We start from the raw sequence: 25833 nt of genomic DNA on the forward strand, positions 1-25833 counted from the left end.
CCCGGTTGCAGTCACCGCTAACGCAGCGATTCGGAACCACTCCATAGAATAAAGAAACACTCAACGACAACGTACTCGCGCGCGATGTAGCGCAACTGCAAAGGGCGTCATGCTATTGACGGCTTCGGCTTTGGATCATTTTGTATCTGCACAACTGAGCAAAACAGTTGGGCTAGTTTCGGTTTTGTTTCCTCGCGTTGAAATAAAAATTGTTTTGCTCACTGATAATTTTACGTCACTTAAGTAATGTTCACAAATGAAGCCGTCTTCTTGAAATACCCGCTACGTTCACTTGGCAGAAGCAAAATTTGCTCATCCGAGTGTGATTGCGTTTGAAATACCTATCGTTGGGCTGTTGGAGCGTGCTCTAAGTGCGAGGACGCGGCGTAATTGTCCTTAATTTGCTTAGCTATAACGGTGCGGCTGCCTTTGATTTCTGTAGAGTGCAGTTTGCTCTGATGTAGGGTAGAGCTACAAAGCCGCCCATGTTACTGAATGATCTAGTGCACCTGAAGCTGCCAGAACTCCGGTATTTCCTCCACAAGTTCTTGCGACTGTGTGCCGCTGTCACCAAATGCGAGCGTAGTCATTTGACGGAGATTTCAACACATTTTTTAGAACTATCGTTCACCGCTCTATCACGACATGGAGAAGCAGCGTGGTTGGTCCTTAGTAAAATTTTCTATTTATTGCGAATTTTGCGATAGCCACTATATGGACACAACCGCCGAAATATATCTGTCGGTGTTTAAAGCTTCAAGTACGATAAGATCCTATCCTGCGCCGTTGGCTGTGCCCTTGTACGAGGGTGAGCCGAGATGCCTCGATGGGTGCCCCAAGTATCTATTAGCCCCGAGAACGAACGCGAGCGGCGCTGCGAGCGCCGCTCGCGTGACGTCAGGGCACGGACTCGCGCCTGTCGTCTGCTACAGTTCGGGCGTTGTCCGGGCGCTTTCTGCGGTGTTTTCGTTTGTTCGCCCTCGTTCTCTCTGCTTGTATACTTATGGTGGTCGTCTCAAATATATTTTTAAGACATCTTTCTTTGCGAACATTTATTCAAAGAGCTAATTTCTTAGACAACAATGCAGCTCTCGAAGGCAACGCTACAGTGCCAGCCGAAGCGACGCAGACCAGCCCATTGCAGGTTTTTCATACGCGGATAGACACTCGCAAAAGCATAGCCTATAGGAATCCAGTTATGATACCATACCTGCCGCGGTGCAACAAGTATGTCACAAAGCTGGCCATATATGACTTCTACAGCAGTTACGTTGATTTTATTCCGCTAAAACAGGTTTGCTCACGACGAGTAGTTCATGGTATAATATCGAATTTTTGCATTTCCTCACAGAAACGCTCGGCAGTAGCACGGGGACTTAACTAATACTGGAGCTTAGATTCTACACGCCTCACTTGCTTCTTTAACTGCTTGTCAACATTAGGCGGTTCTTCACGTGTTTATTTTTTTTAAGCGGCGGAAATTTGAAGTAAAGTTAATGAAGGTATACAGCTATTTACAGAGTACAAATAGGAATGTACCAATATATATTTCCTTTCCGTGCTACACGTTCAACTCACCTCTTTAGAGCGCGTTTGTTAATGATCAATAATGTATGTTATGTTCCTCTTTTTTTGTCTATGTTACCAAGTGTATATCATTTATTTATTTCAATGCCGCAGTGTGTTTTGCATTGTTATTGTGGAAATATTTCACTGTTTTTTCATATATTGTATAACTGCAATGTTTTATGGCCACCATATAAATATAATTTATATGGCGCTTGATGTGTTACCCCATGCAGCCATATTGTACCTATAAGGGGGTGAGGTTACCTCAAGCCGCGTCTGTGCGGCTTTTCCGCCTCATCCACCTCCATTTACCACTCCTCTGTGCATGTGTGTGTGTAAATGGAAATTAATAAATCAAATCAAATCAAACTCACTTGAGAAATTTACTGGTGCTTGTTGCTTGAGGAATATACATGACGAATCTGTTTGGCGAACTGACACAGGCTGCTCGGCCCAATTTTTTTAGTGAAGTATGCCTGCTGGACCGCATAGCTGCAGCCAGAAAGAAGTCGAAGCGTCAATGACTAGTCGTATGGGACATATTGAAGATATCGAAATTCCCCCGGTGGAGGGCCAGAAATCAAGTGAAAGTACATGCATTGCTTGTGGTGCTTTCTTTATGAATGTTTGCGATTGGATTGGAGCAAACTTAATTTAGCCTGCAAGGTTCTCTTTTATGTACCGACGAAGCGAATAGTTATCCGTTTGTATAATTAAATAACGCTGGATCGAGACATGGTCAGACAGAAGGTGCTTGAATTTTCCTTTTGTAGGCAATCTAAGCTGCGGTGTAGTAGCTCGAGAATACTTTAGCTGTAAAAAAATGCTTTATGGTTTTAATTCGAAGTTGTAGTGAACTGATGGGTTTCCCGAACATAGCGTGCCTCGCCATACGGACAGTCGATTGCTACCGTTACGTGATCAGGGGTGTGCCATATTGTCGATAAAGGCTACTGAGGGCCACTATGAAACATTTCATCACTTTCAATTGAGTGGCTCTCGATCTTAACAACGAAACTTTTCTCTCAGGTGATTGCTACTATGGTGTTTGTCAATTAACTATGTAAATACTCTACATGACGCGCCGTCGTGTTAGCAGCCATAAGCAATTCGTTTTTTCGAGGCCTTTTTTAGAGGGGGGTGAAATTAGCAGCAAACATTTTCATAAGAAATGCGCGCCTAACTATTTTTACGCATTAATTAATGGCCATATTTGAATAGAACAACACACCAGAGTAATAGGAATCATGATGACAGCTTCGCTGGGCAGCGTCCTTCTAACATCGGATAACATGTTGACGCCAATTACCAAATTTTTCTTCCACGTAAAATGCAATGCCTCTCATAGCTAAATACTAAAGGAATGTTAAGTGTTTAGCGAAGCATCATACACAACTTCGCTCGTTGAATTTGCAGATATTCTTTTTTTAGTCAAAATTTACCGATAGACACGGCGCATATATGCATTGCAAAACCTAGTAGACCCCTTTAACGCTACTTAGCTTGCGATATCCAAGCCACAAAGTTTCTCGACTCACACGCTTTTGAAGAAGAAACTGTGGTTAAGGTATGGCAGCTGAAAGAAGCCGACGTATTCTTCAATACGTACGGCTCGAGCCATCCATACCCCAAGCATACACGAAGGGAACGAGCGCGCGCGGCAGCCGAGCGAGCCGGAGCGAGCGGCGTCCTGGCCGTGACGTCACTCGCGAGAGGGCGCCACTCCTAATTCTCGCCGCTAATAGGTGGTCACGTGATAAAATGCGCGCAAGCCGGGGAAAGGATGCGCTGGTTTAGCACGCGTCTCCTCTGGCCGTTGCTCTAGCCCGGTCAGGGCCCGTACACTCTCAAGTTCAACTAATGGCCACAGAGGGCGAAAAAATCGACCGCGCGGCGCTGCTAACAAAGCCGACCTAGTAGCATCACCTCGGGATTCGTTCGTTAGTTCCAACATTTCCCGGTAGAGGCGTCGTAATAAGCGCAATTTTATCTTACAAACTTTCTCTTACAATTACCGAAGCATTTTCTTTTACATAAAAACAGGGCAAAATTATCATTGCTAATTATATATTGTACTCTTTGTTAGTAAGTTTATTGTTTCTTCGCCATTATGAACGCAAATAGCGTTCAGCATCATCGATCTTTCACGTGACCTCTGGCCTGGATTTAAAATTTTTACCGGTATTTCCGAGTGCACGGCGGCACGGATTCATTCGTTCGTACACTCAAGACTGGTTGCTTCTTTGTTTCTAAAACTAGTTTCTTGCGCTTCTATGTAACTTGGGGTGAAGTTACGTGTTTGCAAGCGGACATGTAAGCCCGGCAGTTGGGTTTCGGTTGTGAGCCATTCGGAACAGGTCTGCATCGAAACGGGAGCTGGATTTTGCTGCGGCTGACAACGGCAATAACGGTGAGTCGTTTAACACCGCTGCTTCAATCGTTATATAATATCTGTCTCATTACCTTCCAGGTGGGCACAAGTTAACGAACTAGATCCTGCATTACATATGGGCAGTGAGGATCTCAGTTGCTGTTTCCTAAATAAACCTTTACTTGCGAGGCTGTCGTTTGGTTTACACACACAACCAGGAAAAAAAGAGCGATATCGGAACGCGCGCCTCATTTTTCATGTTATTGTAGCCGTGGTTGTAGGTGACTGAGTAGCCTTATCAATATACAGATTAAACTTTTTTTCGAGTCGGCCGGCAACGTCTTTCGTCCACAAAACCGAATAATCCTTTGGTAAAATGAAGTGAAAGTACAGAATTTAATGTATTAAACAGTTGCAAGCATGATACCCATATTTCGTACTTGTTGGTTCCAAATGTTCTTGCTGTTCAGATTGGTTTACCGTAGGGCATTTATTTTTGCAGTAGTGAAGCGGTGCATCACGTTCGTGGAGAAAAATAATGCATCAGTTCTAATAGCTTCATGACTTTCATGCATTTGCTTGAGTAACTAGCAGTGTGATCACTTCTAGAGCATAAATGAACCCACAAATGTTCTCATTTGTGATCTTAATAGTACTTGCGCTGTTGACATGCATTGTAGTTAGGCAGACATCAATTTTATGGGCAATAGCAATATTTATTTAACATGCTGCTTAAGCACCCTAGAATAGACAGTGTACATTTGCATGTGTTCTGTAGTCGCAAATCATTACAACATATATGTCACACCTTTTTGCATTTCATATTGCAAAACTTTGCTTTTTCAATTTCTGATTCAGTCAAAATTTCTGTTCCAGACATGCAGTAATGAGGACGGCACCAGTATAAAGCAACACACTCCACGCACTAAACAGAAGCTGCTGCCTGCTACGACAAGGTCATTGTGTGGACATTGGCTACTACTACAAGGTAAACAACATATGGTTCAGAAATAAATATGTTTGATCTATGCTGTATTGGCTTGCCGTTTGCAGCAGATATGAATGTTTGTTCATATATATGGTTCAGTATAATTGGTTAGAACATATAAAACCCACATAAATTTGGCTAATCTGTGCTATATCTCACGTGTCACCGTTTTGCCGCAACAGAGTCTATGCCAAGCACATCTTGGTCATCACAGGAGCTCCTATCTGCACCAACAGGAAGGGGCTGGAGCCGAATTTGCAAGGCTTTTACACCAAGAACAAAGAAGCACATGCACAAGGATATGGATGAGATATCAAGTCTGCAAAGGACTGTGTTAAGACTGCAAAGAGCTTCAGCCACCATTCCACCAGCACGGACATTTGGCTGAGTCATCCAAGTAACTCAAAAAGGACTTTCTAGAAATTCTTCGTCTTCAGATGCACCTGCAACATCTGACCAAGCATGGACGACGCTGGCCAAAAGATTGAGTTTCATCAGTTCGTCCTTAATCAGCTTCCAAGCCATGTTAATTCCGTTTGTGCGAAGTGTAATTTTTCTTCTATAAATGCAAGCTTTCTCATTGCCCATTTTTGTTAAAGGTTATTCATCCTCATCCAAATATAAAGGTCAACCTTTATATTTGGATATTTCGCTGATACTTAATACCAGTCACTGTCTAGCAGCCTAACATATCTGTAGCAGTATCTTCTAGTGTATGTTGTCATGCGCAATTACTCTCCTGAAATAGCTGATGCAGCATCGGCATGCGTCTTGCATTAACCTATGCACATGTGCTATGCACCATTTTACTTTTCTTGGTGTTTTTAGCCTTCAATGCTTGCAGAGCAGAGTGGCTTCTCTCTTGAATGCAAGCTTTCTCATTTTCCATATTCCTAGTCTCGTTGATGATTGCTCCTCTTCCTTGATAGCCTGGGTCTTTGTGCAAGCTACAGTGAAGTGATTGATTGCAGAATCTGGTTTTGCTGCCACACTTGGTTGTGGTAACTGTGTTACAGATGTGGGGGCCTGGTCAGTTGCATTGGTAAGCAATCCCTCGAGGTAAGCATTTGCTCCTGCAGTCCGCAAAGCGACATAGCCTCCCAGTATACACACACCGTAACTGGTGCGCCCCGTTCGTTCTGGCCTGCTGCAGCCATGGGCAAATTGTGCTTGTGGCCTACCTCGGCCATGATTTGCTCAAAACGGAGACCAGCATATGTGCTTACATGGTTCGAAGTGTATGAAGTTGATAGCCGTATGGGTGGAAAGGCCCGCAAGAATGGCTGCCGAAGGTGATGCCCACAAAAGCGACTTGTCCACATTGCGACAAAGTGGGACACAAAGTGTGAGCCACACATAGCGGCCCCCGAAAGAAAATAAATGTGCAGGTTGGAAAGGAGTTAACGCTAAAATGCCGGGTAGTCCATGTCGCTGTGTTGGTTGCGGCAGCAGATGCCTGCGTCACCTGATTGCTTCGCAATGGAAGTTGCTCATCTTCAACGGCAACTGTTGGTTCAAACAGGGGCAAGGCTCTGTCCAATCTGTTTGTACCGCAGGTTGTCGCTCGTTACCAGACCACCACATGTGACAAAGGCAAGCATTATGCCTGTAAGATGGTTCGTAGCCAATGTATAATGTATTGTCAACCTCAAGCGGTGACTGATTGCCGTTTAATTTTGCTGTTATGTCACTTGGTTACGGTCGCAGTTTTATGTTTTTCGAATATTGCTGCCTGGTCGGTTGCACTGGGAAGCAGCCTCTCGAAGTAAGAATTTGATCCTGCAGTCTGCACAGCGACATAGACTCCCAATTTACGCACACCGTGATTCGTGCTCCCCGTTCACCCTTTCCTGCTGCAGCCATGGGCAAATTGTGCCTCTGGCCTTTCTCGGCCGCGATTAGGCATGAACGGAGACCAGCATAAGTGCTTACATGGTCGGACGTGTATGAAGTTGGGTGGAAAGGCCCGCAAAAGTGGCCGATGAAGGTGATGCCCACGAAAGCGACTTGTCCATATTGAGACAATGTGGGACACCAAGTGTGAGCCACACATTAGCGGCCTCCAAAAGAAAAGAAACATGCAGGCTGGAAAGGAGTCAATGCTAAAATGATGGGTAGTCCATGTCGCTGTGTAGGCTGCGGCAGCAGATGCCTGCGTCACCCGACTGCTTTGCACTGCAAGTTGCTCATCTTTAACAGCGACTGTCACCGCAAACAGGTGGGACACTCTGTCCAATCTGTTTCTGCTGCTGGTTGTTGCTCGTTAGTAGACCACCACGTGCGACGAAGTCGGGCACTACGCCTGTAGGTAGGCAGCTCAATGTACCCTAAGAGACCCGTGTATGTGAATGCTCACTGTTGCCATATGGTTCGTCGCCAATGTATGACGTATTGTCTGAACCTCATGCGGTGACTGATTGCTGTTTAATTTTGCTGTTATGTCACTTGATTATGGTCGCAGTGTTATGTTTTTCGAATATTGCGGCCTGGTCGGTTGAACTGGGAAGCAGCCTCTCGAAGTAAGAATTTGATCCTGCAGTCTGCACAGCGACATAGACTCCCAATTTTCATGCACCGTGATTCGTGCTCCCCGTTCGCGCTTTCCTGCTGCAGCAATGGGCATATTGTGCCTCTGGCCTTTCTCGGCCGCGATTAGGCATGAACGGAGACCAGCATACGTGCTTACATAGTCCGATGCGTATGAAGTTGATAACTACATGGGTGGAAAGGCCCGCAAAAGTAGCTGATGGAGGCGATGCCCACGAAAGCGACTTGTCCATAGCGAGACAATGTGAGACACCAAGTGTGAGCCACACATTAGCGGCCCCCGAAAGAAAAGAAACGTGCAGGTTGGAAAGGAGTGAACGGCTAAAATCTGGGGTAGCCCATGTCGCTGTGTAGGCTGCGGCAGCAGATGCCTGCGTCTCCCGATTGCTTCGCAATGCAATTTGGGCATTTTTAACGGCGACTGTCGCTGCAAATAAGTGGCACACTCTGTCCAATATGTTTCCGCTGCTGGTTCTTGCTCGTTAACCTGACCACCACGTGCGACGACGACGGTGAGCCGTTTACGAGCTCGCGTCAATGATTCCAGCGTATCTCGACATGCAAATTTTATTTCTGCTATTGCACGAGGATGTACACTGCTTGTCTTCTGCCAATAAAGTCGCACGTTCTGTTCACTCACTTGTGGCTTGTTTGTATGGGCGTCAGTAGAGGCTCTTGGCAATTAGAACGCACCAGCTAAGCGGCAGCGAAGGCATTGAGGCATGCCGCATAGCCTGCAGGGCAAGCACGGCACGTACCAGCGTACGCGACCGGCAAAAAACGGCCATATTGAATTTTGCGCTAAAAAAAAAAAAGTTTGCACTTCCGCTTCCGGATTGAGCAACGTCATCTGGCGTCCCCGAAAGTTAGTTCCATGCGCTGCCGCTGCTTATTTTCGAACCACTGCCAAAGGTACAGTTTCCCTTCTCTAAAGTTGTTCTTTATTCTATGGCCCGGTCTGGCGCCACTCTCGCTCTGTCTTGGAGATAATTTCCGGTGGGTGCAAAGCGGGGGGGGGGGGGGGGGGTGAGAGGGGAAGGGCGCTTTTATAGCGCCATTTCAAGTTTCGGAGACGCTTTGGAGGACGAGGCAGCAGCAGCGTTCTGTCCGCACTGTTCGCGCCCTTCATCACGCCGACGCTGTGACAGCGAGTGTTCGCGGTCATTGAGTGAGATCTGTTGATGTTTGCACGTGCGCGCGTGGCCCCGTGCTTGCTAATTTAAGGAGTGAGCGCATGTTTACTGCAATTTATTCAGCCGATGAAACTACGAACCTTGGTTCGTGCAATTGTTCGTGCATTGGTTCATGCAGCATTGGGGGGAAACTGCTACATTTTTGTTTTTACATTTCTAGGGGGTTCAAAAGCAGTGCTGCGTACGCTAATGCTTGTTTCTAGTCGCGGAACGCAACGCACTGCAGTAGCCCAGTGGCTTTGGTGTTGCGCTGCTGAGCTCGAGGTCACGGGTCCAATCACAACCGCAGCAGTCGCATTTCCATGGGGGCAGAATGCGAAAACGCGCGTATACTGTGCATTCCGTGCACGTTAAATAACCCGAGCTGCTGAAAATAAATCTGCAGTTTTCCATTACCGTGCGCCTCATAACAAGATCTTGATTTTGGAACCTAAATCCTCAAAATTTAATTTTACATAGCGCAATTACATTTACAGTCGACACTGTTGAGTGCGCCTACTGAACTTATCTCGTTGCTGTGCTCTCTTTAGTTGCCAATGCTTTTTTTTTAAGATTGACTTGTGGTCAGAATCCAGTGTGACAAATCCGGGTCTTCCTTAGCATAGGAAGCCAGCTATCGCTTAAGCGTGTGAGATATTAACAAATATGTTCAAGGAAAATCGATATTTAGAGTTCGATGTAATTGCAGAACATGACAAGGACGCAAAAATGATACACCGCATTACAACCAAGACAGGAACCCGAGGGCCTGCCTAAAACACAAGACGTTATCTGGTATTTCTTCTCCTACACTTTAATCTTTCTCTCGCCAGGCTCCTATCGAATATAAGATGAGTCGCGATCTCCCACGACGACTCTTCGCGTGCTATTAAGAGTCAAACGACCCATACACAAATGTTGACTCTTGTTTTGTGACTCTACCCGCGCGAAAATAGGTCTTCGTAAGAAAAAAGAGAGTCAAGTTGCCGCGACTCACTTTTTACTCTCTTTTTTCTTAGAGCGTACTGCTGCTGCTGTTGTCTGCTGTCTTGTCGAGTAGCTGCCGAATGCCTGTGTCATACTGAACGTAATGTCGTCATCATGACGTCGCGTCGTGCAACTGTCATCCCTTCTGGTTGGTGGCTGCAGTCTTGGACAAATAGCCATTTCAGGACATAGTCTAAGCTTACACTAAATATTTCAATAATCGAGGTGACCCACGACGGCAGATGATGCACATAAACGCTGATGGAAGCGACAACATGAACACGCGATTTTCATGGTGCCGTTGTCCTCATTTTATCGTCCTTATGCCATTGTCATCATTCCTGAGTTATATCATCCATCATGTTATGTTAGTTGTTATGTTATGTTATCCTTCCGCCATCTTCACTCTGACGCGTCGTTTTTGTATCGTCGCCATCTCTGAACCGTTGTCGTCAAGCCATTGTCATCAATGTGTCATGTGTTAAGGACTTCTCATTTCGTATCGTAGACAGGACTGGCGGCCATCATCCTACGCGTACGTTCGCTCGCACCGTAAGCTGCAGGATGAACAAAACTGCAGACACAGACACTAAGCTGCTTAAATTTAATGCTGAATTGAAACTAAGAGCAATATAGTAGACGGGAGAAGGCTAACAGCATACAAGACGACAACAAATTGTCCAACATCACCAAGTTTTGAAAATTGGAGATGTTTAGGCTTTTTTTTTCGTTGTTTCGTCTCCCACCGAGAATTTCAGGCACAGAAGTATGTAGAAAAGTAAGCATCCGCACTTCTATTAGCTAGACATAGCCCAAACGAGAAAAAAAGAAATGGTAGAAGTGCTCAAAACACACAAATGGCAAACTTGGCGCTTGTCCGAGCCGGACATCACACTTTTTTTTGCAACCACCCGATGCAGTCTCTTGATGACCATGAAAAGTTGGGCTATTCCGCGCATAGAGAAACACTCCCTATAAGATAGTAAGCAGAACTTCACAGCACAGCAGTAATGTTGCTGCCTTCTACAGTAGCGCACGCCGGACGCAATTACGCACTAAGACTGCTCTCCCCATTTGAGATGACAAATCAGAGCGCCCCACAAACATAAAAGCATGCGCCATCCTCGGCTATCGGTTGTTCCCAAGTTGGCCGCATAGCACGTTCCATCCCTTACCCGCGTCAGCTCGAGCCCCACAGAGCCCCCATTAGGTTCGTAAGACTGCTACCGCCACTGTCGAAGAAATTTCTGCTCACATCAGCAGCAGCGACGCTGGTTTATGTTTCGTAAATCGACTATCGCTTACTATTGGCGCAAGTACTGAAGTTCGCACATGGGATAACATTCCATGCAGCCCCTTTGTTCACTACAACGCTCGTTTTTGCAGTGGTGGGCATCGCAAGCTCACCTATACCTTGCAAATATTTTTAACTTTGTGAATGCACTAATTTCGTAAGCGTTTTCTTGTGCGAAAGGTTGCTCGTGAGTTCACTTAGTGAATTTCGCCCCAGATTGGTTAACAGAGCAGCTTGTGACGACTGCGGCAGCGATGGAACTATCGAGCAGGTTCTTTGTCACTGTCCTCGCTACTCAGCACAGAGGCAACACTCACGACCGCGTTGCCTGGAGTAGATAGCCGCACGCCTTCGGAACAGAAATCCTGCAATGCCATGCCAATACGGTTGGCACCAAAGAGTCCCCTACAATAGTTAGTAGAGGCAACTCTGGCGCTGGAATCGTTCAGCGACCATGAGAAGGGTGGATGATATATGGATTTGTCTAATTTTGTGCTAGTGAATTCAGATGCTCTTGTGGTTTTGTTTATTATGCTTTATTTGCCGTCATTGTCCTAAACTTCAGAACAATCTTTACTTTTCCAAGTGCATAAGGCTCTTCAAACACGGATGATTGCGACTGATTGCAACGGTTTAGCATGTCGCGGCGGCTCAATCAAAACGCACCAACCGTCTGAACTCACTGGCTTGTACGTGCGAAATTCATAAGGGTGTTCTATGCCGCTTGTGAATGCATGCGTTCGTGGCGTAATGGTTTCAATATTGGGCTTCTGTGCTACAGGTAATCCCGTCCTTTGGTCCTCCTGTGTTTGAATCCTCCCGTCGGACAACTTGGATGATGTTTATGTGTGTATTTATGACACAGTAATTTGTTGAAAATAACGAGCCACGAAGCCGTTTCAAACGAGGACAAAGTTAAGAAAATGCATGTACTACCCACCATTCCCATGCTGGCTAATCAGTACGTCTGCAGCTCTTGTAGGCACTAGGGTCAGATTTTCCTCTAGTAAATATTGCATGAAACTACTTGGTTGGCACATCAGAAGTCCGTCGAACGGCTACCCAAATGCCGTTGAAGGAGTGACCTATTGAAGAGACCCTGAAACACTCCAGTAAGGAGCGTCCCACCTTTTTTTAAGTATTTGTTTTCTTTCTCCGTTTTACTTTCAGTCCTTATATCTAGATGTGCCCCTATCCAAATGCTGGATAGGGAACCCAATGGTTTGGTTCCGGCTAGCCGTTCTGCATTTGCTATCTTTTTTCCTTATCTCGATTACGTAAGTCTAGATGATAAAACTGTGTTTCCTTGTCAGTAATTAGACAGCAAGTCGGCAATCAATTTTAAGTTGCTTCCACTAGGCTCGTTCACCCACTGCAGCATGGCTGAGGTGCCCTCTGTGGAGAGACAGTGACTGTGCTGCACGTTACGCTACTTTTCTGTTCCCCCAAACAAAATCTTTACAAGCTGGTGCTCGGGTAGAAACGTCTTTCAGGTTTTTATTTTCGCGCTAGTAAATAATAATAAACTATCGCTAAGATATGGACCACTTCTTAATGGCGCGCATTCTTCTCCGAATGCAGCCACATTATGGTGGATGGGCGTAGTGCCTCGCCGTTTAATTCGGCCGATCCCAGTGATCGTGCAGTCTTAAGTGATGTACCAGAGGGGCCACTGAGCATGCGCACTGGGAATATTCCACTGAGTTTTAGTTTGCTTTCAATGTTATATCTTGCTATTACAAACACTGTGTTTTATGTATTATAAATACAAACACTACAGCATGTAATATCCCCACAATTTTTGCTGCACAACCTTTACAATAGTCATGCAACCATTATCTACAATAAATGAATGTTTCTGATTACGTAAAGGTTGACTACCAGTGGAGTCTGCCATTCTTTTTTTCTTATAAACCTGAGACCCTTTGTTTTTGATAGAATTGGGCATCCAGAAGGGATCGTGAACTTCACGCAGTAGGTGGAAAGAAAAAAGAAAGTATATCATGGCTGGATGCAGCACTGCCACTTTGATATCAAGCAGCAAATACGCTGTTAATCTAGTAACTTGCACCTAATGCTTACATATGACTGTAAATGAATAACGCATTAAAGAGGAATTGCAATGTAAACTTTTACCGGCTGGTGTTGTTCTTCGGGGTAGGAGAAGGGTACTTCAGCAATTGGACTATCAGTGTTTTAACTATTGTTGCTTACACATTTAGCATAAAAACACTGCTGTTTTGTTGCTAAGCTTCATCATCTTATTTGTGAGACCATTTTTGTTGCAAAAAGTCTAGCTTTAGAAATTTTACTTGAAGGAGGCACTTTTTGCTTGTTTTGCGACAAATTTCATAGTGTGAGCCGCAGCGAATGAATGCAACCAGAAACTTTGTTTCAGGTCTGGATTGGTGTATTGTTCTCAATGCTGCTTATAACAGCCGTGTTGACATCCGACAAATGCGTCCGAAAAAAAAAAAGATACCAAAAACCTTCTTCGGAAATTCGGGAGTTGCCTGTGGTTATCCTGCACATACTTGTTTACTTCTGGTGAGATTACCGTCCTTTCCAATCATGTCATTTCTGGACTAACAGCCGATTTAAAAAATACGTATAGGCACGAGTGACTGGAACTCAATTTATCCCTAAAATTATCACAAGCTTGGCAGTAGACAAAAAGAGCAGATATAGCCTCTCACACTGTAAAAAGTAGGAGTGATAAAAATCCGAGCGGATATGTAAAATGACAGCAGACGGTGGCAAATATTCTGCTCTTATACTACAAAATTTTCCTTATTTCTTCATAACATATTGCAGTTCCAGTAAGATTATGGAGTCCTAGAATTATTTCCCTAATTGGCATAACATAATCACATGATTTGAATATTCACTGCCAACTTGAACCGTAAACATAGTTACGCATCATGAAAAGGCTACTACATCTGGGTAGTGTTTTTGAAAGCACATACATTTTTGCGTGAAGTGTCGAAACCGACGATATGCCTGATAATGACTACACCGCCGCTTGATTGCTTTTTCCGTTTAGTTGAGTACCGTCACACTAGGACAACCGTGAAACCTTCTTGCGGTTCTGCCTATGGTGGTCAACAGTGACATTATTATATCTTATGTGCTCCTGCTATAAACCGTTTTATGCTGTGTGCCGCCACATTCCGTACGCAGTCGCGTCATCTATGAGCAGGCACTGTCGCTGCCATGTTGGCTTGGGTGACTGCTCCGTGTTGTACGTCAGGGGCCGTATAACGTAAAGCTATTCCAGTATGTTTCGATTCCAATCTCGTGACGTCAAATTTGCGTAACCGCCGACGCAAGCATCGGGGAGTCACCCGCAGGGTTGTCTTAACAAACCAGTCAAATGTTCCCCTCTTTCATAGGAGGTCACTTTTGTTGGCTTCAAAAACGAATAACATTGCCTGCACTGTACGGCTCGTCTTATCTAATTGGCTCACAAGAGGCGAGGAGCATGCTCAAGTGGAGAGGGATTCGATGGGGCCTAGCAACTGCACTGAATATCGATAAACGGATGAAGAAGGTAGTGCCGGCGTCTGCGATTGGTCCGCTTTCTCTTACCTATAGCTTGCGGTGGCTCGTCCACAATCGCGGCGGCATGCAACGGAAGCTTAAGAATGACGCTAAAACGGACCCTCAGCAAAAAATAGTTCACGGAACGAGGTCGTAAACGTGCGAAAATTCTCGAAAACGTTACAAGGCCATGGAAAAATTTTATTACACGCAAATAAACCCATGCTATCCGGCAGGGGCGAGTAGCTAGTGCGGGAGCGATCGGCGCCAGCAATCTTTTATTCTTTTCGGAACGGGGCAGCCTGCGGCTATTCAGAAGAAAATTCAGTTTTGTTCGGCATAATAATGCTACTTTAACGCATAGGCGTCACTTTGACGCGGTAAGTTTTTGTCGTTTTGTGACGTCGCGTGAGAGGCAGGTGAAGTGGGCGCAGCCCGAAAACGTTTGACCAATAGCCAAGGGTGGATGGCAAAAAGGCGTCGAATCATAAATAACTATTTTGTTTTGTTCGGTCAAGTTATGGATAATCAGTGTGTACACGTCACATCAGATGGCGAGCTCACGCGGTTTTCGTGACGTCGCGTGACAGGCAGGTGAAGTGGGGGGTGGTCCAAAAAAGTTTTTGACCAATCGCGAAGAGCTGATTTCAGAATTGGAATTGAAAAGTTTGGAATGGTTTTACGTTATAGCGCCCCAGGTGTACGCTTGGCAGCAGTTGTTAGAGGCCGTTTTTGGGCTGGCATTGTCTGCTTAGCATACGCGACACTTACTTACGTTTTAAATCATCCTGTGGGACGTACTGAAGCGATTTACCTCGGGATGACCGCATTCGCTGCTTCCGGTGAGGTGGAACCCCACTCGATACGTGCGCGCGTGTTTTAACCTGAGACAAGTCTCGAAGATCCGGGGCCGAATTCACAAGTCTTTTTGTTCCTAAGTGTTGTTTTTCATTGGCTCATCGCCTTCGTTATTAATATGTCCTACATCACTATTGGCTGGCACGAACGCTTTAAGCGCAAGAACTTATTTGCGAATACGGGCCCAGATGGGCATTCATAAACATTCGTTTCCCCTATGTGCGTGCATTGCATCATTTGCCCTGTTGCTCGCCTGAGTATAGTTTAAGAAACATACGAGACGATCATAACAGCCTGGGCGCCATTCCGCTGATTAGTTGGTCAAGTATTAAAACTGTTATGTTTAGATACAGTGGACGATTATTTCCCTAGTTAGACATGGCATTGTAAAAAAAAATTGTTTTAGTCAGTAATAGCAACATGCTGTTGAACCGCGAAACAATAAAAACTTATATTTTTATTTGGTTTATTTTCATACAGCCACCCGCATGGTTTCCGAGAATCGTGTCATTATAAACAGCCGTCACATTATTTTATACAGTGCCCATTGGTTACCACTGCTTTACATAGCAAAGAGCCGGTGCTGAAGCACAGAGCTGAAGTGTGATGTTGTTTTCCCAAACCACCTCTAATTTCCAGAACAAATGGCGAATTTCCACGTTTGAACCTGTAGAAATTGTGTAAAATACTCCCCGGGACCCCCCTTGCCTAGTAATACAGATCGTACTTCGGGCATACAGGCCGACGTTTTCTCGGCGCAGTTTTTTTTTTTTCGCGCATGTGTCTTTTCGTACACTGGTAGCAAGATTGCCGCCAAACGGGTTTGTAAGCGTCAACCCGAAATCCCGCTTGCCAATTGCGTCATTGTCGAGCTAATGTGAAAAGCTCTCTGCTCAGTGGTGCTTTCTGTCGACGAATCGGCCAATCATTTCGGCAGCGTCGCTAGGGTGTTGGTCGCAGATCGCCCCTCATTTCGCCAAATTTTACGCAGTGCCTCAAATATTGCCTAATATGACACGTTTCATCCGGATGACTTATTGAACAGTTTGTATCTGCTTCAAACACGTATTATCGTTCTTCTCAAACAGAGATTAAGACTCACTATGTTTGCTTTTGCATACTGCAAGGTTCAGGGATCAGTGTAATTCATCCAAGGATTGCCCCGTACGAGCTGGTTATTTGCTTTGAAAGAGATGTTTATGGTCGCTTTATTGTTGCACACGTTGCACCGCAATATGTGCGTCATGAAAATTCACCGGAAGCAACACGCTCAGCGGTGTTCCGAGGTGGCCGAGCAATCCCGGTTGTGCTGTTTCACAGTTACCAAATGACCGGTGCTTCTTTTTTTTTGGGGGGGGGGTGGGGGGTGGGGGGGAAGGGCTATTTTCAGAGCATGCAGATTCTTCCCTATTAAAATTGCACTATAGCTGCTGAACTGGATTAAATAATAACGCTGTAATATTTGAAGCCTATGTATAAGTTGCATGCTTATATAATTGTCATAATTTGTGCGTAGCCGAAAGGAGCAGACTCTGGCATCTTGCATAATTAGTCACTGTACCTCTCCCCTGCAGCAAAACGCAAACCAGTAAAAAATGTGTCAACCAGAATCATGCTTGCAACATGGAGGTTCTCCGTTTTCATCGTGGGTATACCGCTGAGCAGCCGACTCCTGAGCACCATGCTAACCAATAGTGACGAAGACCACGTAGACACTCTTGAATTCGTGCTGCGGTTCCCAAAGCTTAAGATCCTCGTCGAAAAAGGTACCGCATTCGATTATTTTTTCATGGTGAGAGGGACGGGACAATTACCCTGCGCCTTCCTTGTTTATTTCATGGACCGGAAGTCGCGCACTTTTGCTCGTTGTTTGCTCGTGCTATCGCAAGCTAGCTGCTTGCGCTGGCACGAACAAAAAATCTGCTGACAGCTCCGAAAGTCCACGGGAAGTGCGCCACTTCCGTCCCATGAAAAACGAATGCGATTGTGGCAGCTCTCAGTGTGGTAGGCGGTGCTTCCGAAACTGTTCGAGAAAATCGAGTGTATGGCGGCAGTGCTAAGCAGTCCGGAGCTATCAGGGACTGATAATCGAAGAGGCCCAGTAGCTGCCGCGATTAGCCAGTTTCAAACTTCTTCACGCTTGTCGCCATGGAGCGTTTAAGACCTTGATTGCGGCGTCGCCTATTCTGCGCTCCTGCGGCGCTCGGTTTCGATATTTCCTCAATTTACCGCAGAAATTAGATGAGAAATATGTCGAATTAGGTGCGAATTTCAAGATTTGAGAAAAATGAGGGAGGCATTAAAATTTGACTGCTCTCAAATTCATCATTTCAATTATACAACAACCCTTAAGGCAGAAATAAAAAATGGAATTAATAATTTTTGCGTTAATTCGCCTTCTGAAGCTCACGTTATTAGCTGCAAAGTATGTCCGTGTCGCCTAGGAGCTTGTGCGCTGTTATCGCGCACGAGGTGCATCATGCTGTTGCATCTTCTGTATCTGCCTGCACGGCAAACGCACAGAAGTGCCACAGCTGCGGTATCAAAGGACACTACAGCAGAGTGTGCCTCAAGAAAATTTCAAAGCAGCGACAGTTACAGGTCTCTTCGGTGCACATAAATTCGGGCGATATTTTGGGGGGAGCTGTCTGTGCATCGAGAGCGCAGTTGATTGCGATTACGAAGTTGCGATTCGTTCAATTAAGAATTAACGACACACCAATCTTTGCTGAGGTTGATACGGGCGCCGAAGTTTGCAGTACCGCCATCTTCTTCAGGTTTGCCTACTTGTTTAAGGAAGGCAGACGAGGTGCTGACTGATGCAAGCGGGGCTCACCTGAATGTTTTGGGCAAATTCGAGGCCGAAATTCAATGGAACGAAAAATCTCGCCAAGTGTACTATGTCGTCAGTCCTTTGCGCCATATTCTTCTTGGTTTTGCAGCTCTTTAAGCATTAGAAATAATTAAGTTCCTGTAGCCCTTAAGCAAGCACCCAAATTATGAGACCTTCCTCTCACAAGCTTTTAGCAGCCTCGGCACAATGCCAGTCGAGTTTCGAATCAGGCCGAAGCCGGAAACTGTCCCTTTTGCTATATACGGATCGCGTTGGATTCAGATTTCGTTGAGAGACCAGGTGTAAAATGAACTTGAGAAAATGGACGGAATGGGTGTCATTTGCAATGTTGACTGGCCAACCGACTTGTGCGCAGGTATTGTGCCAGTCGTAAAACCTTCAAGAGACGTCTGGGTAATTAATTGACTTGACGCAACTAAACAAATCAGTTCTGAGAGAAAGGTTGACGCTACCTGCGGTTGGTGAAGCGTTAGGTTCGTTAGCTGGAGCAACGTGGTTCTCAAAGCTAGACGTGACTTCAGGCTTTCATCAGGTTTGACTGGCCAATGACTCGGAGGAGTTAACTACATTTATACCGCCATTTGGGTGCAACTGTTTTACGAGGTTGCCTTTTGGACAAACATCAGTGCCTGAATATTTCCAAACGCGCATGGCAGAAGTATTGGAGTTAACGGTGTAGTTAATTCTGGTGTAGTTAATCTGATGGACGACGTTCGTCTGTTCGGTGATATTAAAGAGCAGCACCACTCGAGGCTGACAAATGGTTGGTTTAGAAGAATGTGACCTTAAACAAAGCAAAGTGTGTTTTCTGTGTAAACGAAATCTCCTGAGTAAAGACGGAGTACAACCTGACCCGGAAAAAATAGTTGCCGTAAAAGAACTAGAGCCTCCAGGTAACGTAACATAGTTACGCAGTGTCCTGGACATAGTGAATCATCTTGGAAGATTTTTGCCAGACTTGGTACCAATGAAACGGCCCATCTGAGGGCCTTGTTGACCATAAAAACCAAATGGGTTTGGGGCCCTGCGCAGAACACCGCATTTGAAAAGCTGAAGACCCGAATTTGCTCCACTAAGCGTATGGCAATGTATGACCCTAAACATCAAACGATTCTTTCAGCAGATGCGTCATCTTTTGGACTTGGCGCAGTCCTTTTCGTAACACAGCGTAATGGCGAGCGACGACCAGTAGCGTTTGCCTCGCCATCGCTCACAAAAATTGAGCAACGCTACGCGCAAGTGGAAAAGGAGGCCTTAGCTTTTACATGGGCTGCTGAAAGATTCGATGACTACATCAGAGGAGGGTATCTTTGAAGCCGACCACAAGCCTTTGGTATCTTTGTTAGGAAAGATGCCTCTTGTTGTGCTTCCCCCACGTGTACGACGCTTTAGACTGAGACTAATGCGTTATTACTTTCATGTCGTGTATGTTCTCGGAAAATGTTTTATCACTGCGAACGCTCTTTCACGGGCACCACTAGCGAAAGACAAGCGGCTAACCGGCGAACTTCCTGTGGGCGAAGTGTCATCGTTTGCCAAATTATGTATTCAAGGTCTGAAAACGGGAAACAACTTGTTCCAGAGTGTGAAAGATGCTCAACGAGCAGATCTTGTGTGTAAAGCACTGCATCAGGTATGTCGTAGTGGCTGGCAAGCGATACCAAATCTTCCTTCCCGTCTAGCTTCATACTGACAAGTTAGAGTAATGATAGCCGAGTGTGAAGGCTTTCTTCTACATGGTACCAGGCTTATCATTCCTCAGTGCCTACAAAAAGAAGTGCTAACAAAGCTACATGAAGGGCATCCAGGCATTTCAAGGAGCCGAGCACTGGCGAGGGACTTGGTCTGGTGGCCAGGCCTTAGCGAACAGCTAGCACACCAGGAGAAGAATGCGACTTGCGCGTGATTTGCACGGCAGAATTCTTAGCCTTTGATTTCTACTCCCTCTCAAAGCTTCGCATGGGGAAGAGTAGGGGCTGATCTTTGTTTTATTAACAATAGTCACTATCTAGTTGTGGTAGATTATCCCTCAAGAGAAAAGTTTATAACAGCTGTGTTTTACCAGTACTCGCATACGGGGCAGAACCTGGAGGCTTACGAAAAGAGTTATACTTAAATTGAGGACGACGCAACGAGCTATGGAAAGAAGAATGATGGGTGTAACGTTAAAGGATAAGAAAAGAGCAAATTGGGTAAGGGAACAAACGCGAGTTAATGATATCTTAGTTGAAATCAAGAAAAAGACATGGGCATGGGCAGGACATGTAATGAGGAGGGAAGGTAACCGATGGTCATTAAGGGTTACGGACTGGATTCCAAGGGAAGGGAAGCGTAGCAGGGGGCGGCAGAAAGTTAGGTGGGCGGATGAGATTAAGAAGTTTGCAGGGACGACATGGCCACAATTAGTACATGACGGGGGTAGTTGGAAAAGTATGGGAGAGGCCTTTGCGCTGCAGTGGGCGTAACCAGGCTGATCATGATGATGATTACTTATATTACCTGAGCTCGCATCGCTTCCTTCAACCAAGACAGGCGTCGTAATCGAAAGACTGAAACGTATCTTCGCACGCCGCGGCACGAAATTATTTGTTCGAAAAAGGGAGATGCACTGGTAAGTGCTTGTACCAACTTCAATTTGTACCTCTTATTAAGTTTCACAAGACCTGCAACCCTCTCGTTAATGCTATAGAATTCCTGTATGTTACCAGTTATTTCCTTATTAATCAGGAATCCGACTTCTAGTTCTCGTCTCTCCGCTAAGCCCCGGTAGCATAGTACGTGCCCACTGTTATATCCAGTTTCGTTATTCATTTCAGTTCTTTATTCCCCAGGGGGCGCTTCTATTCTTCATTATATATATTTGGTTGTATATGCTAAATAAACGGCTTCTTACTTCTGGACGGCTGGAGTCTCTTCCGGATAGCCTTCACGGGCAAAAACACTTCTTAAAAAGTCTTTCACGGTGCTCGTGGACACTTCGCTGCAAAAATACACCTCTGGCCATTTAGAATGGTAGTCAAGAAGCGTTATAGCAAATCTGCTGTTGTAAGCTGCATGCTCCAAAGGACCAACAATGTCTAGGCCAAGCTTTTGCCATGGTCGCTCAGGCCATTCAACAGGTTTCAATGGTGCTGGTGATGTTTTGGCGGACTTCTCTGCCTTCAGGCAGATATGGCAGTTTTTTACTGCCATTTCCACTTGCTGTTCCATTCGTGGCCACCAGAACCGCTCACGCAGTCGCGCCTTCGTGCGCGTGATACCCGGATGTGTCTCGTGCGCGGTGCCGATTATCTGAGTCGTGAGGGAGGACGGAACAACGAGGCACTCTCCACGCAGAAGCAGGTTATCGACAACAGAAAGTTCTTCTCGAATGGCGTAAAATGGTTTCGCCTCTTCTGGTATGAACTTCTTTGGCGGCCAGGAACTCAGCACGAATGACTTGACAGTTTCCAGGCAACTGTCATCGAGGGCGGCCTGCCTGAACTCCTCCTTTGTAACGCAGGCTGGCTCAATGAACGAGACAATTTCTTCCGCCTTAGCAATCTCTGCCTCCGAGGTTGGTGCTGGTAGCCGAGAAAGTGCATCTGCTACAGTGTTTGTGGACCCCTTGCGGTATTCAACAGTGAAATTGTAGCAAAGCAGTCGTGCATTCCATCGTTCAATTCGGAGTGGGCGTCTTCCATGTCCTTGTGACGACAGCAAGGACACCAGTGTCTGGTGGTCTGTTCGAATTGTGAAACGGCGACCCCACAGGTACGTATGCCATCGCTCACACGCCCAAATGCACGCAAGAGCTTCTCGTTCACCGACTGAATATTTTCTCTCTGCAGGCGAGAGTGTGCGAGATGCGAAAGCGACTGTGTGGAGCTCGTGGCCACTTTGTTGCTGCAGGACTGCTCCCAGCCCACAGTCGGACGCGTCGGTCGATACAATTACTGGCAATGACGGATCGAACATCTGGAGGACCTTACTTGACGAAAGCATTTCCTTGACCCTCCGGAAACTGTTGTCTGCTTCGGCAGACGAGATGAATGGCTCATTTTTGCGAAGTAAAACTCTCATCGGCTCAACCACTTGTGCCAAGTGTGGAACAAACTTGGAGTAGTATTCTACGAGGCCCAGGAATGAACGAAGGGCGGCCACATGAGTTGGCACTGGTGTGTTAACTATGGAGTCTACTTTCTCTGGAAGTGGCGAGATACCACGTGCAGTGACCTTGTGCCCTATATATCTATATAGAAAGGCAAGTTCTGGAGCGTCGAAAAGGCATTTGTTGTTCAGTTTCAGACCTGCGTTCTTGATCTTTTGCAGCATGGTCTTCAAGTTTTAAAGGTGTTGTTCTGCGGTCTTGCCAAAAATGATGATATCATCAATGTAGAACAACACGCCAGAGCAGCGGTCAAGGATTTTCGCCATCATCTTCTGAAATGCCGCTGGGGCAGAAACCAACCCAAAGCAAACTCTTTTAAAACGGAAAAGGCCATCATGGGTGATGAAAGCTGTCAGATCCCTGCTGTCAGGGTGCAAGAGAACCTGGTGGTAAGCAGAAGCCAAGTCAAGTTTGGAGAAGTGTGTAGCGCCTACCGAAGCGTGAAACAGCTCCTCTGTATGGGGCACTGGGAAACTGTCTGGAACAATAGCTTTGTTCGGCTCTCGAAGGTCTACACAGATCCTGATGCTACCATCTTTCTTGTTAACAACAACAATGGGGGACACCCATTCAGAAGCATCCATCTGCTCAATGATATCAAGGCTCAGCAACCTCTGAAGCTCATTTGATACTGGTGACCGGAGAGAATACGGCAGACGGCGAAGCTTCGAAGTTACAGGCTGCACGCCTTGCCGTGTCTTGATGCGATGCGTGAACCCCTTAGCAAGACCCAACTCTGGACTGAAAAGGGAACTGAACTCATTTGCCAAGGCTGGCGGAAGAGCTTTGTTACGGGGCTGCGTGCTTGACGGTGTGGAAATAGAACAGGATAGCGGGTCAACAAAAGTCGGCTGCGGAGCAATGGACGTGTATAAGCACTTGAGAGCAGAACCCTCAATGCGAAGATCCAAGGCTTTGATGCCGTCTAGACCGATCAGAGATGTGCCTCGGTGAACAACATAAAAACGTAGCGACGCTGTGCGGCCTTTAAATCGAACGTCTGCCTGGAAACAACCTAGCACTGGAATCGGCCGCTGAGAGTAGTCAAACAAACTAACATGCGGAGCAGGCAGAAGCCGAACACTCTGAAAATATGGACTGAATTCTTGCTCCGACAGGATTGAAACAGACGACCCTGAATCAACAAGGAATTGTTGACCCTGAATCAACAAGCACAGTCAAAACTTCCTCAGCACTGCTGCATGACGAAACATCTTCATGAAATTCAAGTTCACGGACTCGGCCTTGCATTTGAGTTAGCTTGCGGTTGCATACCCTTTGAAAGTGGCCCTTGCGACCGCAAAACGAACAAGTCTTGCCTTGCGCTGGGCACTGCGGCGCTGACGCGATGTGGTTCCGCGAGCCGCATCGGAAACAAAGTGGCGAGCCGGAGCGGCTAGTCTGTTCTCGGTTCCGCTGAGGGGGGCGGTTCCGCTGCGGCGCACGTGAGCCGCCCGCGCTCCTCGTTAAATTCTGCTCTAAGGTGGTTGCCGGTTGTGTTTTTTCAAAGAATGCGACGATGGTTTTCGACGCTGCCGCAATGAAATTGCTTCGACCGAAGCAGAAAGCTCCTTCAGCTCTTCAGCCGCCTGCTCAAACTGAAGTGCAATTCGAACAAAATTCTCGAATGAAAGTGTGGAACCCTCAAGCAGTAACCGCTCACGTACGCGAGTGGAAGCTACGCCGGCAACGAATTGGTCCCGCAGAGCATCATCTTGCGAGGCAAACGAACAATGTGACGCTAGCTCCCGTAGAGCGGCAACAAAGTCATGAACGGACTCGCCTGTGTGTTGGCTGCGGCGGTGAAAGCGATGACGCTCGATGATAACGTTGCGCGACGTCGAAAACTGGTTCCGTAATGCGGCGAGTGCAGAGTCGTATTCGTCAGGAGGGGCCACGACAGACTTCTCATCGGCGAGTGCTGCGGCACTTGGCGCGGCCGGTGCTGCGGCGCTGGTCCCTGCATGTAGCGCCTGATAATTACGCTGGCCCTCCGCCCCCAAACAATGCAGAAGAATAGCCTTGCGTTGCTCTGGCTTGAATGCGGCGGCTCCGGATGCCAGCAAGTACACGTTGAGCATCTGCTCCCACTGCTCCCATGGCAATGACGGACGGCCGGGAGCGGAATGAAAAACGGTGGCGGAGCAAGCCCGGTGAAGCTCATGGTGGGCGGATACGGACGGCGCAGCGGGGCTGAGGGTACGTTCACGAAATCCTCGTCGCCAATACCTCGAAAGACAACCACTCCGACAAGCTGTCTTCCGATGTGCTGCAGCCTGCTGTGCTACAGCCTCCTTCTCCTAGTACGCAGGCGCTGTCTCCTGGCATACCACAGCAGCAGTCAACGAGCCTGTCGCCTGTGCGACGTCCAACGCGGCCGACCCGAGAGCGCCGGCCACCGGCCTGGCTCCAAGACTATCAGACCAATCAGTTCGCGGTCTGACATTGTGTTGTAAATATGTGCTCTGTCATTGTGTACATAAGTTGTAAATATGTGTAAATAAGTACAGTGTGCATGCTTTGGGGTTTTTCGTTGCTAATACTTACTAACAACTAACCACTAAAAATAAGGGAGGGAGTATGTTATATTCAGTTTCGTTATTCATTTCAGCTCTTTATTCCCCAGGGGGCGCTTCTGTTCTTCATTATATATATTTGGTTGTATATGCTAAATAAACGACTTCTTACTTCGGGACGGCTGGAGTCTGGCTTCCACCTTCGCTCAACACCACACCCACTTTTTCGCACTGTATATGCTTCTTTTGTCCTCCTAACCTCACTGAGCCCTATTATATCCCATTTACTACCCTCTAATTCCTCCAATAAAACTGCTAGACTCGCCTCACTAGATAACGTTCTAACGTTAAACGTTGCCAGGTTCAGATTACAATGGCGGCCTGTCCGGAGCCAGGTATTCTTAGCACCCTCTGCTGCGTTACAGATCTGACCGCCGCCGTGATCAGTTGCTTCGCGGCTGCTGGGGACTGAGGGCCGGGGTTTGATTGTTGTATTCATATAGGAGGCTGTGGCCAAGTACTGCACCAGGGTGGCTAATCTTGCTCTGGTGAGAGAGTGCGTTACCGGTTCTGGTCACCGGGATCAGGCCGCACTCCAGGCCTGTTTGTGCAATTTTCTCAACACACGTTTTTTTTTTCCGGTGGAGAATTGCGTGGCACCGGGATTTGAACCATGGTCCTCTTGCACGGGAGGCGGATACTATACCGTACCCACAGGAGTTAAATTAAAAAAAATTAAATTATGGGGTTTTACGTGACAAAACCACTTTCTGATTATGAGGCACGCCGTTGTGGAGGACTCCGGAAATTTCGACCACCTGGGGTTCTTAACGTGCACCTAATTCTAAGTACACGGGTGTTTTCGCATTTCGCCCCCATCGAAATGCGGCCGCCGTGGCCGGGATCCGATCCCGTGACCTCGTGCTCAGCAGTCTAACACCATAGCCACTGAGCAACCACGGCGGGTCCCGCCGGAGTTGTACGCCT

The 25833-nt window shown here is 46.6% G+C and overlaps 1 long non-coding RNA gene across 1 annotated transcript; it reads left to right on the forward strand.

Moving 5' to 3' along the window:
- Positions 1-3458: 3458 nt before the first annotated feature.
- LOC135915882 (uncharacterized) lies at positions 3459-5513 on the forward strand. The gene is made up of 3 exons (XR_010568775.2): positions 3459-3979; positions 4817-4928; positions 5111-5513. It is a non-coding gene; the product is annotated as an uncharacterized lncRNA (long non-coding RNA).
- The last annotated feature ends 20320 nt before the right edge of the window (positions 5514-25833 follow it).

The sequence above is a fragment of the Dermacentor albipictus genome, unplaced genomic scaffold (genome assembly GCF_038994185.2).
Source record: "Dermacentor albipictus isolate Rhodes 1998 colony unplaced genomic scaffold, USDA_Dalb.pri_finalv2 scaffold_13, whole genome shotgun sequence".
Classification (NCBI taxonomy): Eukaryota; Metazoa; Arthropoda; class Arachnida; order Ixodida; family Ixodidae; genus Dermacentor; species Dermacentor albipictus.